This window comes from Stegodyphus dumicola, chromosome 4 (genome assembly GCF_044657685.1).
Source record: "Stegodyphus dumicola isolate Sdum_Otavi_A_Nest chromosome 4, ASM4465768v1".
Lineage (NCBI taxonomy): Eukaryota > Metazoa > Arthropoda > Arachnida > Araneae > Eresidae > Stegodyphus > Stegodyphus dumicola.
The window spans coordinates 52,901,893-52,920,983 of record NC_140771.1 but is presented as its reverse complement, the minus strand read 5'-3'; the positions used below and the strand labels follow the sequence as shown (position 1 = coordinate 52,920,983).

The 19,091-nt window shown below is 31.6% G+C and overlaps 1 protein-coding gene across 8 annotated transcripts in view; it reads left to right on the top strand.

Moving 5' to 3' along the window:
* The first annotated feature begins 323 nt into the window (after positions 1-323).
* The window catches only part of LOC118197575 (serine/threonine-protein kinase D3-like), a 153,753-nt gene continuing 134,985 nt past the window's right edge, over positions 324-19,091 (top strand). For 3 of the 8 annotated variants that reach the window (XM_035369106.2, XM_035369105.2, XM_035369100.2), the window contains exons 1-3: positions 519-686; positions 926-959; positions 6,948-7,036. The gene's annotated coding sequence lies outside the window, so the exon portion shown is untranslated. The other 5 variants (XM_085814876.1, XM_035369101.2, XM_035369102.2 and 2 more) reach the window with 4 other exon arrangements.

Here is a 19,091-nt window from a genome sequence, read left to right as displayed (position 1 = left end):
GCAGAGCAGGTGTCTTTCGTGCCTTAGAAATGAATGTAAAGTATTTCCGGACTTTCGGAATTCGACCAGCAGTCACGTGACACTAATGTTTTAACCTGTTGGAGGTTGCAATAAGCTCTCAACCAGTATATATCTCTTTGTTACAATCGGCAAAGTAAGGCACCATACACAAAAAGATTTAAAAGCTGCAAAACAAGACATGTTTTTAATTTTTGCCATTGGCGATATTGTCGCCAAATATAGTTTCCGTACTAATCACAGTTCAGAAATACTTTGGAGCTTCCTAAATTTAACGATGTGTCAAATTTAAACCCTCTTCGAAGCCGATCTATTATAAATAATTACTTCTGATTATTTTTTTTTGCAACGGAACAGAGAGGCCGGAACTTTCAAAGTATCATGTGTGAAACGACTAGCTGCGATCTATCAGTTTCGAATTGGAAATATATTCATTTAAGCACTTGACACCAGAGGGCGCACATTCTGATATGAACGTGAAAAGTATCATACAGGTTGCTTTTTATGTTTTTTTTCCTTTTTGGCAATACGTCAGAATAATGAACAATATTGACGTTAGGAAACTGTAATAGTAGCAAGTGTTTTTAAATGTCAAAATGGCATAAGGAATGGGTTTTAGTTTTTTAATTCTTATTTTCTTTAGTAGATAAAAAGCATTTGTTAGAATGGTGCGTATGTAGATGATGATGAAAGCATTTTTATTTATTTTCGGTGTAAACAGTGAATTAAAAATACAGTCATAGTACATAGGAAATAAAATATTTTTTACATATTTAGCTTTGCATGGGTAAATTGTCAAAATCTTTTTAATCGTATTAAATAATTAGAGACCAGAAGCATGCTAAGTTAAAAGAAAAGTTTCACCTTAATTTTTCCTGTCTTATGATTTCTTTCTTCCCCTCACTAGGAACTTGATGGTAGTTCGAAGTTTCCATTGACAGGTATAATATTTATTCATTTATTGTAAGGAAATTTTTGATTTTGTTTAGAAATTATTTTTATTGGAATTCTAAAATGTCTTCAGATAAAGTATATGTTTAAAAAAAATTCTTGTTTTCTGGATTTTTATGCAGTATTTGTGTTTTTTCAAAGTTAAGAGAATTCATTAGTTAATATAATAACCTGTATGCTAACTGAGGAAGTAAAGGAGACATTCAGTAAAGTAACTTCAGTTTTGTTGGAAAATTTCATGGCTGAATTGTCTTAGTCCATAATTATCAGGTCATTGGGAAAGTTATCAATTCATGCTAAGTTTTTAAAAATTGTATGTGAATATTAATTTTTGATAAGCAAATATATTTATTATTAGTAAATTAGTTTCTTAATCTCATACCACTTATGAAAATTAACATGGATGTTTTAACTGAGAAAATTAAATAAATGGAGTAGAAATTGAAAATATTACTTTTTAATTCTAAAGGTGCGATTTTCAAAAATTAAGCATGGTTTTGCTTCAGGCATTACTATGGTAATACATTTACCTGAATTTCAAATAAGGGCAAAGCATTAAGACCACACATTTTTTGTATATTTTCAATAATTTTACCTCCCTTCTGGAGTAGTTATGATGAATGTGGTAAAGTTAGTATCTGCTATGTTTATTAGGATTATGTCTCAAGCTATTATATACCAGAATACTTCTTATAAGTGTTAATATTATCTTTAAAAAAAGTAGAAATCAGTAATGAAATATTTAATCAAAATTAGCAACAAAAAAAAAAAAAAAAAATGACTGGTAATTAATTATAATGAAGTGTTAAAAATTTTATAGTTCTGGATAAATGTCTTGGTAAAGGAAAATCAGTTTATGTTTATATCATGTATGTGGAAGAATATGAAAGTATGCATCCATTCAAGCAGTCTGTTTTGTAACTGAAACATGCTTTTATGTCTTTATGAGAAATATAGAAAAAAATGCACGTTGTAAAATTAATTTATGATGAAAATCTTTATTATGTTTATAAGTTCTCTTGTATTCATTCCTTTTAATTTATAATTAAAAAAACTCGTATTATGCATAGCTTATTATTTTGAATATTTTTTGCTGACTTTATTGCAAAAATGTGCTACAATGCTCTTTCAAAATAAATGCCAGTCTTATTATGATTGAAAATTTGTACAGAATAATTTTCATCTTTGAGGGTATTGCCTTCTGTAAAAATAAGCCTTTTGTTAATAAAAGGCTGGGCCATTTGCTGTATTTATTTGTAATAAATTACTCACTTGGAAGTGAAATTCATTCAAATACGCGATGGTAAGCTTTACAGCAAAGAAATTCAACCTTTGACATGTGTGTGCAAATGTGTTTTCAACCGATAGCAAACAATTGTGTCAAAGAAAGGCTGACTGGTTAGCTGTTTTTAATTGGTATTGCAGAAAATAATGAAGTTTGTAATAACTTTATGGTAGTATAATACAAAATTAAAATGAAAGTCAACAATCCATCAGAAAATAATTTTCAATGTCAGATATTTTTCAACTAAACTAAGAACATGAGTATTGTTTTCCTAAACTTCCTCACGGTTTTGACTGAAAGCAAGATACCTTGCCCAGAGTTCCATGTCTATGCCTTTCAGAAATTTGAAGTTTGGTTCCAATGATATGTGTGATGCTAATCATTACGCCATTTTGGTCTGCTTTTTAAGTGTTAAACAAAAGTTTACTGGACACCTGATGAATAGCAAAAGAAAAAAAAAATGTTGCCATTTACGTGAAGCCATTCTTCAAATAAAATTTGATATTTACATATTAACGCAACCACATTAGCACAGGTTTGTGCTTTTTGATTATTGAAAAGGAAAAAAGTTATTTAACAGGGCCAAACTGTTGATTTTTACAACTTTTTAAAAAGCATTTGCAAGTTGTTGATAAATATCATTATATTGGCAGATATTATCAACATATCAAAAGAAAAGACACCTTTAAAGATTTTAAATATAAACTTTAATTGTTAGAAAAGAATTTTAAGATTGCAAAATCCTTTTCTAATTTTTTAATGTTGTTCATCTTCCCATATACCCAGTGATCTGGTTTCGGCATCGCAAAGCAACTTGGTACTGCTTTATGTGTACATATCAATCTTTAACTTGAATGAACATCAGAGAATTATCTAAGTTTACTTCATGGCATGTGAATTCCTACAATCTCCACCATTAAGCGATGCAGCATATTTCTGAAAAAATACAGTGCTTACTTTTTCACTAGTATGCAAACTACAAATTGGCATTACAATTAGATACAAAGGAGAAAAAACACTCCACACACTAATCACAATAAGCAAAAACCGCAAACATGACACTTAGATTTGAATGTTCGAAATTTCACGAACTGATTTCCCACAAAGGTTGCTGCCACAATAAAAGTCACTAAGCTCCATTGACTAATTGTCTCACAAATGCATAAATACGATCTGAGAAACCACTGCCAACACTTTTATAGCTTTTCATTATGCATTACATCATCTGCCAGAGGCACTTCGGTAGGGGATTGTCTGGATACTTTTGGCCAGGTAGTGTATTATCATTGGGAATTTCGGTTGATCTTTACAATATGGTAACTGGTAGTTTGGCGACATTTTGGAGGCGATAAAGGTTACTACCTGGGACTTTGGTAATAATGTGAGCAGTACTCAGTTCCGATTACGCATTATTTTGTGTGAGGGAAATGAGAGATCATGGGATATGTCATGTGATATTAATGAACGAATTACGGTTCTTTAATCGGAAAAGGAGGGAAATCGGGAAAAAATCTGGAAATTTTGTATTTGGTTTATTCTGTGTTGTGTGAAACAGTGTTCGTGAATTTTTGGATCCTATGGCCGTAACTAAAGAAAAGTTTATCGAACACGTAATCAAGATTCTGAAGAAGATTAGGTAAGTTAGTATTTTTAATTATTTGTGGATATTATTTTTATGCATTGTTCTAAATGTAAGGTGGAAGTAAAGGAATTTGGTATTATTGGGAAAATTGTTATTAGCAATGATTTAGTTTAAAGTAATTAGGATTGTAAGGTAATTTTTATTAATTTAATGTATGTGCTCATTTATATTTTAAGTAGTGTTTTTGAATTTAATTAAATGAAGTAAACGTGCATGAAAATAATTTAAATATTTGATACTAAGTATTTGTAATGCTTGCGGTATGAATTTGCTGGTGACGTGTATATAATGTAATAGATGATTTAGAGGTAAAAGTTTTTGGATATTTTATTTATTAAATATGTGGAAATGTTCATATTTGGAAAGGGTATAAACGTTTTCGCAATCATGTAATTTCATATATGTTCTTTTACCGAGTTTAAAGATTCAGAAAATTGTCATGTATTTTCGTGAAATTTCTGTAATTTATGAGAAAAAAGCAGTGTACATGGATATAGTGAAGAGTGTGCGCAATGGCATTTTTGTGTAATTCTGGGATTTTTTTTTAAGTAAAAATAAGTCGGCGTGTACATGGTTTATGTGTATGTGTTATTTTGAGAAACGCGTAAGGAGTATGGTATTGTTCACTTTTTCCCAATTTTGCAGTGAATATTTGTCATAATTAAGCAGTTTTGTTAGATAAAATTTCTAGCATAAGTGTAATTCGGCTAGTAGATTGTTGGAAGAAGTGTTCAGTAGATAAAAAGAAATGAAACATGTCTTTACTTCGTGAAGACAAAATGGCGGCGGGAAAAAAAAAATAGAGGGTTGCTGTAGGAGAGTTGGTCGACAAATTTTCGCCAAAAAAACGCCAAGTTACCATAATGTAAAGATCAACCGGAATTTCCATTTAAATTTTATTAAGAATTTTAACAAAGATCATTATATTAAGTGATGAATAATTAGCATTAAAAGTTATTTTTTTAAATCATTAATTTTAGGACTGTATAGGCAACACGTGCACAGATTTTTTGGTTAAAATTTTTACCAGCAAGTGAAAAATGAAAGTTGTTCAGTTTTACTTTGAAAACCAACATTCTATTATTTTGATGCAAAGAGCAAAATGCAGTTTCTTTAATGTTCAGAACATGCATAGTGCAGTTCAGTGGTTTTTGACAAAAAAATAATTTTTATAAGAAATTTTCAGCAAACATTTACAGCAATTTCATGTGCATAATTTCTTAATCTTTGAATTTTAATTGGCCGTCACAGTTGCCATATATAACAGCCGTAGATTTTTTCTCTGGGGCTACCTAAATGGAAAGCTATATACAGAAAAACCATGGGCTATGTATCGCAGTATTCAGCGAACAGCTCTAGTGCTGCAAAATTCTGTATTAGTTTTATTGAAAATTACCTGGATAGACCACATCAGGTTGCAGTATCACCATTTCCCAGATATTTTTTAAAGATACAATTTAATGTTAAGAAGGGGCAAATTGAAAAAAAAAAAAAAAAAAAACGTTATTTCATTATTAATTATAATGTCATATTCATCACCATACATTAAGTATCTTACAAAATTATGTGTATGCTGCAAAATATAAAGTACTTACAATTACATAAAAGCATTACAGTCAGAAGTCGTTAATTCCTCAAAGCTACAAACTTTCTGCGCATGCGTCGCACTGACGCGAAAGACCTTTACGGCTGCGAATATGCTTGTGCGCGTGCACAAAATACGTTTACGAGTGCGCGTTTAATGTACAACGGACGGTATAAGCTAAGCTAAAATTACCTCATTTTCTATTTCAGTTAATGTTGCAGATTGCGTTGTTCCTTAATCTTCGAATTGGATCCGGCTTATTATTTTTTGCAGACTGTTAGAGCAATTTTATAAAAGTAAGCTTGACCTTTCGATTATGTCAAATAGAATTTCTGATATATATTTATTAATATGTAAAGGATCTACAAAGCGAAAGTATGTTTCGAAGTTCATTAAACAAAAAGTGGAATCGCTGCAAAAAATGGATAAAGGCATATCCTTTGTTTATCTAAACTTTAAATTTGTTTATCTTTAACGCTGCTGCACGCAATGAATTGGAAGTTGATCTGTCAGCACCATCCTTATCTTCAGGGCAGATGTTTTTATTTTATTTCGCTTATAATTCCTTACTAAATGTAGTATTTCATTTCGATGTACTCCGTCTTTGATATGATTTAAATCAAATTCCTCGTCATTATAATTCGCTTCCGATAGCGAAGAAAGTGACAGAGGTTATTGAAAACGAAAAAATTTCGATTGACAAATTAGTCGGTAGACACAGCAATTATAGGACTTGAACAGCAGAACTTTGTAACTGAACAAGAAATTATGTCTGTTTATAGAATTAAAGAGAATGTATTATCACATAAAAAACGAAGCAACTTAAACAACTTACATTGAAAGAAATGTTTAATAAAGTAAACAAATATTAAGCTTTTTTTTTTGTAAATTTTGATACCCTTTAGATCATAATTGTTCTTTATTTCATAAATTATGGTCTCATATTTTTAATTTTATAATTTCTGCATGCCATCTTACCAGATTTAAACTGATGATCTATAATCCGGAAAAATCGATAATCCGTAATCGCCGAAGTCCCGACGAGTCCGGATTAACGACTTTTGACTGTATAAAAGTTATTAGACTTAATAGAAGTCATTTTTAAGATTTGTGTAATTTCTGGAAATTTGTAATTTATACAAATTATGTAAATATTATAAGGATTTGAGATTATATATAAGGCATCGTAATCTTAATCTATTAGTTAGGTTAATGATGAAATGTATTGATTAGGTGTATTTTACATCAGATTTTTTTTATTTATTTCTGTTAAGGATAATGAACTTACAATTCTGAGATTTTTAAATATTAAGTTCTCATTTTTATTGAACTAATATTCTTTAAAATTTGCTTAATTCCTGGTTAATGTAGATTTACCCTTCTCTGTTTTCTTTTTTTTTTTTTTGAAATTTTAATTTACGTATGTTATTACATTATTAAATTTAATCTTTTCCATTAAATTTTAGGTCAGTCAAGTCTGAGTATGCCATGATACCTAAAAGTCAAAAAATGGAAGCATTCTTCTAAAAACTATAAAATATTTTTTAATCTGCAGGTAAATTATAAACTTTAATTTTCACTATCTAATTATGAAATACATTTTTTATTGATATTTTAATCATTGCATCTCTTCAGTGTGCTGTCAAACAATGACATTAGGTAGTATACCTCTCAGCTGAGAACAAGTTTTGTGTTCGGTCAAGCATTGAACAGCTGTTTCTGTGCCCGATAATGTTTGATGCAAAACATTGGGTGAATTTTTTTCTTATTGGAATGCATCAGCTTGAGTCATTTTCATTTCAGAATCTCCAGACCATGACATTATTTTCCTGTAGGTCACATATCTTTGTTTCAGGAAGTAGTTTATTTCCTTTCTTAAACTTCTGAAATTTCTTACTCTTCGTTATTTCTCTTAACTGTACATGCTGAAAAATGGCCATGTATCAGCTGCTTGAAAAAGTACTATAAGATTTAAATTTTTTTTAAATAAAAAAACTTTAATATTTAAACAAAAAATCATTTCTGTATAATGCCTATTATGTATTTTTTTTAAATTATAAGAAAAAGCATTCTTGTAAACATATTGTATTTAAAATACGTATTTCTTTTTTTTTATTAATTTTTACCAAAACACTTGATTTTATGTTAATTTATGTATTTTTTACTAGAGGACCCTTGAATATAATATTTTCTATATTTTAAATTAAAATATAAGGTGTATCTTTTATTTCTTTATTTTGCAAAAGTAATGGTAAATTGGTTTAATATTGCCAGTTAAGTTGGCATGTATGTTAACATAAATTATTTTTGTTTTGCATATTTTATATTTATTTTAATGTTACCAGTCATCTTACATGCTATATTATGTATACATTAATAAAAGCCTGCTCGCCTACAGAAGCTAAAACAAGTTAAGCATCCAAACTTTTGAAAGGGTTTGAAAAATATACATTTTTTAAAATTGAACTTTTTTAGCAGCAAATGTATTTTTATATTAAAAAGCAAACATTATTACAATGGTAATTTAATTTAAAGTATAATGTAATACATTTTATAAAATACTTTAATATTTTCATAAGAGTTGTGTTTCTTGGACCATAAAAAAGCATTGAGAAATCTTTCACTGCAGTTATAGTCTGACATCGACATCACATGGAATAAACCAATGAATTTTGTTCATCAAGTATTTTAATACACAGTCCAGTCACATTAATGTGACCACCACGTACTTTCCATGTCAGAGTTAAATAACCAATCACAGAAGGCAGGTGGCAGCACAGTGCAGTTGAGCGTATATAAAGGGTGTGTGAGGGCTTCGGGAAAACATTTCAATCGTTGGCGTAATGCAGAAACGAAGCGATTTATCCGACTTCCAAAAGGGCATGATCATTGGCTTTCGGGCCAAGGGTGGAAGCATTTCCGAAACGGCTGAGTTTGTGAACTGTTCGCGTGCCACCGTGGTAAAAGTGTACCGTGCATGGCAAAATGGGACTGTCCAAAATCCGCGATGTGGCAAATGTGGTGCACCACGGGCCATAGATGACAGAGGCGAACGACATGCTGAGATGCGTTCGGGCAGATAGACGGGCTACCGTTGAGCAACTGACCACCAAAATGAACCAAGGGGCTACCAAAAGTGTCTCCCAAAGTACTATTCAGCGAACATTGCTGCGTCTGGGCCTCCGAAGCAGACGCCTGGTTCGTGCACCTATGCTGACTGCTGTTCATCGACGGCGAAGGCTAGAATTTGCACGCCAGTACAGCAGCTGGACGTCCACTGAGTGGTGACAGGTTGCGTTTTCGGATGAATCGCGTTTTATGCTCCATCAGACAGATGGACGTTGGCGTATAAGGCGTGAAACCTCTGAAAGGAACCACCCTGCAACCATTGCCGGAACGGTCCAAGCTGGAGGCAGGAGCATTATGGTCTGGGGAATGTTTTCCTGGCATTCTCTAGGTTCACTGATCATTGTGGAAGGCACAAGGATCAATACAAGTACACATCTGTCCTTGCGGACCATGTTCACCCCTACATGCGCATTGTTTTTCCTCAGGATGATGGCATCTTCCAGCAGGACAATGCGAGGTGCCATACAGCTGCCAGTGTACGTGCGTGGTTCGAAGAGCACCAGGATGAATTTACCGTCCTCCCCTGGCCAGCAAACTCACCTGACTTAAACCCAATCGAGCATCTGTGGGACCATCTCGATCGAGTTGTTCGCGCCATGGATCCTCAACCGCGTAATCTAGCGCAGCTGGCCACGGCATTAGAGTTGGCATGGCTCAACATCCCAGAGAAAACACCTTCAGGGACCTATGTGACTCTCTTCCTGCACGTCTCGCAGCAGTCCGCTCTGCGAAAGGTGGTTATTCTGGCTTTTGACAGATGGTCACATTAATGTGACTGGACTGTGTATGATACGTGATTATGTAATTGCTTTAAAAAAAAAAAAAAAAAAAAAAAAAAAAAAAACTGTATTTTATCTCATTTTTTCTGATTAATAAGCTTTTTATTCGTCTTCAATGGACTTAGTGAAGGCCATTCCTAGCCATTCAAACAATGCAACTTTATTTACCCAAAACCATTTTTCATTTTTTTGAATGGAAACATGATAAGGCTCTTGAAATATAAAAGTTTCATTAGCAAGGAAAAGCTAGACTGGTGGCATTAATTCAAGGACTTGTGTCGTTAATTCTGACTCTGATACATCAATAAATTTTCTGTAATTTAAAGTGTCATTAATCACAAATTTTTCTCACATCGTTTGTTGCCATATGATACAACCACAGCATACTCTGGATGCAAATATGCATTCAGAAGATGTGTATCCTCTGATTCGGTTAGAGTATATTTAAGGGTGCCCTTGAATTATCGCTAAGTTACTAATTGAGAAGTCAAACAACAAAAATCAGCGTTATATTTTCAAATTGTCACAGGACCAGTTTCGATGGTTTTATTGAACCAAGATCCTCAGCTGCAAAAGCGCAATGGTATTTGTGCTTTTGCAGCTGAGGATCTTGGTTTGGTAAAACCATTGAAACTAGTCCTGTGACAATTTGAAAATATAATGTTGATTTTCGTTGTTTAATTTCTGAATTAGTATTTGTTAGGCGTGTTATTGTGTCTTAATTATCGCTAAGTTGTTTCATTTATTGCCAAGCTCGTTGTTTCATTTATGGTAACCTAAGTAGTTGAAGCTTGTGAAACCCTATTGCAGTCAAAAGTCTTTAATCCGGACTCATCGGGACTTCGGCGATTCCGGATTATCGGTTTTTCCGGATTATAGATCATCAGTTTAAATCTGGTAAGATGGCATGCAGAAATTATAAAATTAAAAATATGAAACCGTAATTTATAAAATAATGAGCAATTATGATCTAAAGGGTATCAAAATTTACAAAAAAAGAAGCTTAATATTTATTTGTTTACTTTATTAAACATTTCTTTCAATGCGCGCATGCGTAAAGCATACATTACTCATAGCCGAAATTAGAAAATTGCAACCAGGAAACTATTTGATTTGTATTCGTAATATTTATAATGACAAGGAATTTTATTTAAATCATATCAAAGACGGAGTACATTGGGATGAAATACTACATTTAGTAAGGAATTATAAGCCAAATAAAATAAAAACATCTGCCCTAAGTTAACAATAGTGCTGACAGATCAACTTCCAGTTCATTGCGCGCCACAACGTTCGCCCCCTCGCAGAGCAGCGTGAAATTGATAAACAGATTTTGGAATGGTTAGATAAGCAAAGGATATGCCTTTATCCATTTTTTGTAGCAATTCCACTTTTTGTTTGATGGACATCGAAACATACTTTCGTTTTCTAGATCCTTTGGGAGCTCCAGCATCAGAAATTCTATTTGACATAATCGAAAGTTCAAGCTTACTTTTATAAAATTGCTCTTACAGTCTGCAAAAAATAATAAGCCGGATCCAATTCGAAGATTAAGGAACAATGCATTCATCAACATTAACTGAAATAGATAATTAGATAATTTTAGCTTATACTGTCCGTTATACATTAAACGCGCACATGAAAACGTATTCTGCGCTTGCGCAGATGCATATGCTCAGTCGTAAAGGTCTTGTGCGCAAGCGTAAATGCCGCGGCGCATGCGCAGATAGATTTTAGCTTTGAGGTCCGGATTATAGATCATTCCGGATTATGGGTGTCCGAATTAACAACTTTTGACTGTATTACATAATTGGTTGCGTGATTGCGGTGAATTTGACTGATGGGAAAAGATTTGTATGGGCTTGTTTGTGTGTTGGATGTTGGTTAGGAAGTATGTTGCTTATTTTGTGGTTTACACGTGAAAATGGCTAAGATTAATTTGAAGTTACTGTATGATTTGGAATGAAAGGGAAAAAAGCCTTAATTGACTGGTGTGTAAATGTCAAGTTTGTGCAATTCTCTGATGTTTTTTTAAGTGAAAATAGGTCGATGTGTACATGGATATTGAATTTATGCAATTCTTTGACTTAATATTTTGGCTTTGTGTAGTAGTGATTTTTGATGCAAAAAATAACACAAAGCCAAAATAACAAGTCAAAGGATTGCACAAACTCAATGTCTGTGTACCGCCAAAAATTGTCAATTTTCACCAACAGGCACCGTAAATATATCTTTTCCTCTGATTCTTCATCTGACACATTTCATTTTATTACTGTGAAATGTGGATTTACTGATTTCATTATTTGAGATGACACTCTTCCACTCTTTTATTCAATTAATATGTTTTTTTTAGCTGTTCTAATTTTCAACAAAAAAGGTTTTTTTCAAATGAAAGTCTTATTCCTTTGAATTCTAGAATGTAATCCAAAATTTCATAATTGCATGTAACGGTTTTGGCACTAACAAAAAAAGAAAAAAAAAAAAAAAAATCCAAAGGGCTCGCATTTCAACGATTACCCAAAAGGGTTTGTTAAGAGTTTTCTGTGCTCTTGCTGAGTTTGCATCTGCTGTTAAACTTAACTCCTGCTAACTCATTTTTAGTCCCATTTAAGGGCTTTGTATTTTTACCCATTTAGGGGCTTTGTATCTGAAGGACTATTGTTTTCGTTTTGTGATTTTGCGTTGAATCACTATAAATGGCATATTACTTTTCAAATCGTTGCCACCAAATGTTAGTCCTGCATTATTTTTGAAGAAATTAAATAATGAAGAATTTGTATAAAAGTATGTATGTTTCTCATATTGTGATAAAACAACGGTACATAGAGCCATCCAATTTTGAATGTCGTAATCCTATTGTGAATATGGGCATCTGAAAGCCCAAATTTGAAATTTGGAATTTGTTTTATTATCGATTTCATATTTTGTAAAACTTTAACAAATTTTTGATTAACAAACTCAACGATTTAAAAGCAAGCTGTGGCAACACCCTACCGGGGGGGGGGGAACCTATTTATCTCCAGTGTGCTCAACTGTGTATCGGAAATTCTAAAGATATGCGCATTTTAAAATTATTTTGCGACATTGCTGTTGAACTGAATTTTATGGTTTAAGTGCAAAGAACATGATATTTAATAAATAAAAGTAACACACAAAAAGTTAAAAAAAGTCCCTTTAGACATAATTTAAAATCTGAAAACTCAGATATTTTATTAGTAATTTATTTTTCTTATATATATATATATATATATATGTTTTTTATCTTTATTATTAAACATATTTTTGGCTCTACTCTTATATGCGCAGTAAGATCACCAAATGTGGTGATATGTATTCTGCGGTGGTTTTTGGCACGATTGCGTCTTGTATGGCAACCCTTTTGACGTTGAAATACTCTTTTGCTGGAGTGTTTTAATTGCTTAATGGTTCGGGTCATGCATGTTTTGAAATGGCTTATGTTGCAATGAGAGATGTGGCTGCAAGATGATCTGGGAGATTATTTTTAGTGGCTGTGCATGATAGAAGTAAGGAAGCACTGATGCAGTGTATTAAAGAGTGGATTGAGCCTTGTACAACTATTATTTCGGATCGCTGTAAATCTTACAAGGATTTAGGAAAAGAATGTTTAAATATTTATTTGGGAACCATAGTATGAATTTTCTGGATAGTGTGGGTCTGGCTTTCATATAAATACGATAGTGATTACGTGGCAGCATGGAATTGGCATTTCTGTTGTTCAAAAAAGCATTCATTCATGGTAAGTGCATTTTATTTTATTCTTGTTCTTATTTTGTAGATTCATTGTTTTTTTTTAGTATGAATTTCTGCGTAATGCTTAGATTGTGCAATTTGTAGATGTTTTTTTAAGTTAAAACCTATCACTGTGTACATGGATTCTTGTCAAATATTTTTGGTTGGAAACTTTACATTTTTGCTGTCTAAAGTATTTGTTTTTGTTTCGGATTTTTAGCTTAAATTGTGTGTTCAAAACGTGGTTTTTGCATGTGCGAAAACCACGTTTTTGGAGACATTTTAGGCTTAAAGATCGAAATATAAACAAAAAATTTAGATAGTAATATGGCACCATGGATTTTTGGTGAGAAATTTGGCGAGAGGGCACATATAAGAGTAGTTCCATATTTTTTTTTTTTTTTTAAAACAGCACATGTTAAGAATTCTCAATGAAGTATTAAGTGTTGGCATACATTTTTCTTTCTTTCATTCTTTTTTCAGTTGGTTGCATCAATGTATAGTTTTCTTAATAAGATGACTTGCAAAATTTTTTTTTCTTTTTATTAGTAATTATTAGTTATAACTTTTTATTAGTTATTTTCTTTGCACTTATACTATATACAATTAAACAGAAAAATTTAAAGCAACATGTGTTAAGAATTCCCAATGAAGTATTAAGTGTTGGCATACATTTGAACCAAAAAAAAAAAAAAAAGTTGGCATAAATTTTTTTTTTTTTTTTTTTTTTCCCAGTTCATCATATCAATGTATAGTTTCCTTAATAAGATGGCTTGCAAAACTTTTCTTTTGTCATTTTATTAGTAATGTTTTGTATGTTAAATTTATTAATTAAATATCATGTTCTTTGCACCTATGCCAGATAAAATTCAGTTGAGTAACAAAGTCACAAAATATTTAAAAAGAGCATATCTTTAGAATTTCCATTAGACATTCTCACATGCTGGAGATAACAATGTTTTAATTTCTACTGTGTTGTCACTGCTGGCTTTCAAATTGCAAATTGTTCAGTGTGTTAAAAATTCATTTACAAAATTTAAAATTCAAAATTCAGGTTCACATGTTCGGGCGAACAAAATTTGATGCCCCTAGGTACCATCGTTTTTTCTCAGTGCGAGAAACATAAATACATTCATGCAGATTCTTCATTATGTAATAGCTCTAAAAGTAATACAAGGTGATAATATTTCGTGGCAACAATTTGAAAAGTGATTCAGACACTTAAAGTGATATGCCGTCAAATCCCATTTCGAGACTAATAAGCCCATTCAAGTAGTGCCCTTTAGGGCTAAAAAAATAAACATTAGCATAGGTCTTGATTTAGAGAATGATAAGTCAAAAGGTTCTGTTCTTTGGTTGGGGGGGGGGTTCAAAGACAAAACATTTATGGGCCGAAGCTGTTTGAACTGCAGGTTATTTATTAAATCGTAGCCCAACAGAAGCATTTGCTTTAATACCAGAGAAATAGAATAAACAAAGACCTGAATAATCAAGCTTAATAATTTTGGAAGTATTGCATAAGTAAATAAGATTGATGAAGTAGAAAGTATATTTTTGTTGAATATAGAATAAACCATGAATCATTGGAGAGAAATACAAGAAAATAAAAATTTCCAGTGATGTTGTAGTATTTGATAAAAGTTTTCATTCAGGAATTAAGAAAATGTGAATCGAAGGAAAACAAACATGTAGACGCAAAAATAATTTTGTATGAAGGGAACCGAAATGAAATTTTAGAAAATTTTCAAGAGTAAACCATTTTCTTTTTAAAAGATGATGATTCAGAAGCTAGATAATGAATAATAAATAAATGGAAATAAGAAATAAAGCTCAAAATGAGGAAAAAGTTATCAGCAAACTATTAGTAAAGTTTAGGGATTTTGTGATGTTGGGATGCCAAAAAACAGTACGAGAAGAAAATGGGGGGGGGGAGAAAAGAAAATGTAAAGGCTATTAATTAAAAAATAATATATATATATAATTAATAGTAAATCTTCGAAAGTTCTGAATAAAAGTGAAGCAGAAAATGCGAAGATTTTGAGCTGTAAATGAATATTTAGTCCTCTAACTGGCCAAGGATTTGCCTTGGAAACTCCACATTTTCCAAAGATGCAGTGAGAAAAAAGGTATTTTCTATGATACTAAAATGCTCTTAATGTTTTGTACCTGGATTCATTTAGTATGCTGCCTGCATTTCATAGACATATTTCAAGATGCATATATATACTTAAAGGTATTATTAAAATATTCTAGAACATAAATATATTTGGCTTGTCCAGTTGTGGAGACTTAATTTCAAAAAAGATGCTGGTTCAAAGATAGACTTGTTGCTAGAGAACTTCAGTAAGAAGATGGATTTTACCTTGAAGAAACATGTAGTGCTTTGTAAGCAATGTAGTATTAAAGATATTGTTTTCAATAGCAGTTAACGACAAGTTTGAAATGACATTGTTTGGTATAAAAATTGCTTTTATTAATTATTGGAAACATTAAAAAGGATTTTAACAAGTTGGCTCAAATATAAGCTGCCCTACATGTAAACAGCACTCTAAAATATGAAGGAGTGGAAAAGAAGAAAGGATGATCCACAGATATAAACCAAGGGAAGAAAAGAAAATGCCGGTAATCATATACCAGCAAGATTCAGAAAAATATAATTATCAGTAGGTAGACAAAGTATTTTATTTTATCATAAATAGTCATATGTCATAACACAGTAAGTCATAACTTACTGTGTTTTGCACACAGTTACTTACTGTGTTATGATATATGACTGTATTTATGATAAAATAAAATACTGGTGTCTATCTACTGATAATTATATTTTTCTGAATCTGTTTCAAATCTAAAATAAGGTAGTAGTCGAAGACTAGACAATTCAATTTAATTTTAAAGTTGGCTTACAAGCCTAACTGGCTTAGAAATTCAAATATAAGTAATTATAGTGCAAACCTGAAGACAAGAAATCTTAACTGAGGTAACTATTCTAGTATCATTATTGAAAAATGTATATAACTCCTGGCTAAATGTATATAACTACCTCAGCTTAAATATTCAACAACATATTTGCATTCTGTTGAGGAATATGAAAAGAAGAAGTTTTAGATCATAGTAACTGCTAAATTAATGTAAAATCTTACAAGTCAGAGTACAATGAAGCAACTTATAAAGTTTAACCTTTTTAGCTATCACAAATTGTAGCCAAACTTTAGATAGACTTATCTCTAAGTTTGAAAGTTAATGACAGAAATTTGAGAAGGTTTAAACAAACCTTTTTATTAAATCAGAATTTGAGCATAAAATGTACTTCTCGTGCTTACAGTTCAGCGAACCACTTGTGGTGAGATAGCTTAAAGCAGGGTTGGCCAAACTTCATGTCAGTAAGAGCCGCACATTTGAATTCAGGAATGTTCGAGAGCTGCATCTAGATTTTCTAAAAGCCTTAAGTTCATATTTGCATCATTATAGAAGTAGAGGAGATGGTTTTAAATAGAAAGAAATCCCTGGTAAATTTGTAAAAAGAGTCTAAACTAATTAATTACTTCTTTTTGGACACTGAATAATTTTGGGGACTTGCGTATTATCGCAACCAGGTTGACGCTATTTGTAACTTTGAGTAAAAAAGTATGAATAGAAAGAAAATGTACATTTATTAATTACAGATAATTTTTAATACAGTTTTTTTATATTATTTTGTTTTAAAATATAAAATAGCAATTAAACCCTTCCGGTTTCGAATTTGAATAAGTTGAACCCTACTTACGGCTTTAGACCCTACTTACGGCACCCCTATGTGTTATACGTAGTTTTGTAAAAAGAGCATGTGGAGATTCACAAAATTTTCCTGCATTTTCGTGCAAATTTTTTTTAATTTATGAGAAAATAGCAGTGTACATGGATAAAGTCAAGAGTGTGCGATGCCATTTTTGTGCAATTCTGGGATGTTTTTTTAAGTAAAAATAAGTCGATGTGTACATGGTTATGGCGGATACAGTTTTCAATCAGTGCTAAAAGCAATAGCGAAAAGATTTCCGTTGAAAAAATAATTCTGCAAGTTATTCAAATTCAAAACCGGAAGGGTTTAATAAGTTGCAGAATTATTTTTTCGGCGGAAATCTTTTGGCTATTGCTTTTAGCACTGATTGAAAACCATATTCGCCATAACCATGTACACGTCGACTTATTTTTACTTAAAAAAAAATATCCCAGAATTGCACAAAAATGGCATTGCGCACACTCTTGACTTTATCCATGTACACTGCTATTTTCTCATAAATTACAAAAATTTGCACGAAAATGCAGGAAAATTTTGTGAATCTTCACATGCTCTTTTTACAAAACTAGTTATAACACGTACGGTTGCCGTAATTAGGGTTGCCAAATTTGGCAATTTATGCGAATTTTGGCCTGGTTGCGTTAATACATAAGTACCTAATTTTGGTTTACCATATTTCATACATATATTTTATAAGCATGAGCCGTACAAATTGCCTTCGAGAGCCGTACTTTGGCCACCCCTTGCTTAAAGTAATAGTAAGTTCAAATTTAAAATAAGCTAGTAGTTGAATACTATACAGTTCAGTTTAACATGAAGTTGGCTGACAAACCTAACTGGCGTAGGTATTCCAATATCAGCAATTACAGTGCAAGGTGAAGACAACAAATTTTATCTGAGCTAACTAACCTAGTATTGTGGCCTCGAGATGCAGAACATGCTCTGTTTTACAGTCTAAAAACCTCAGTTTTAAATACTTCTGGATTAATTTGTATTGTGGTGTGGAAATGGAAAGAAGTGACAGTAAAAGCTAAATCATAATAACTGGTTGATTAAAATAACAAACCCTACAAACTAATAATTGCCTTATCAACTATAGAAGCTGAATAAGTGGCAGAATCAGATTGTGTTAAAGAAATTTAATATTCAAAAACATTTTTTGAAGAAATAATTAATAAAACTTTTAAAGCCAGTTTGAATGGCGATAATCAGAGTTGATTAAAAATAGTATTTTAAATAGAAGAAGTAAATATAAAGATAAGAAGGGTTTATCAGATATAAGATAATATTAATTTAGGCTTTTGTAAGTTCTAATAAGCTGATATGTTTACAAAGTGAAATTAAGTAAATTAAGTATGTAAAGTGAAATTAAGAATTTCTTAATATATTAAAAGTTATATTACATTAAATACAATACAAAGTTAAAAACCTGGATGTCCCACGTTTAGACCTCCCGACCACCAGCAATTCTTATTATTTTTTTTTTTTAAATTGTTTTGCAAAAACGAAGAAAAATATAAGAATCCGAGAGTAGCACATGCTTAATGCTTCATGTATAGTACAAAGTCCATAATCCGGACTCGTTAGGACTTTGGTGATTCCGGATTATAGATCATCAATTTAAATCTGGTAAGATGGTATACAGAAATTATACAATTAAAAATATGAAACCGTAATTTATGAAATAAAGAGCAATTATGATCTAAAGGGTATCAAAATTTACAAAAAAAAAAAAAAAACTTAATATTTATTTGTTTACTTTAATAAACATTTCTTTCAATGGAAGTTATTTAAGTTACATTGTTTTTTGTGCTAATACTTTCTCTTTAATTCTATAAACAGACATAATTTCTTGTTCAGTTACAAAGTTCCACTGTTCAAGTCCTGTAATTGCTGTGTCGAGAATACCGACTAACTTTTCAATCGAAATTGTTTCGTTTTCAATAATGTTGTCTGTTACTTTCTTCACTATTAGAAGCGCGCATGGGTAAATGTTTGACTGGCTTTACGCACATGCGTAGTGGACGCATGCATCAAATGCGCATGCGTAAAGGCATTATGTTCATGCGTAAGTTTGTGACTTTGAAGTCTGGATTATAGATCATTCTGAATAATGGACGTCTGGATTAGAGACTTTGTACTGTATTCATTATCTCATGTATACTCAAGAAATGCCC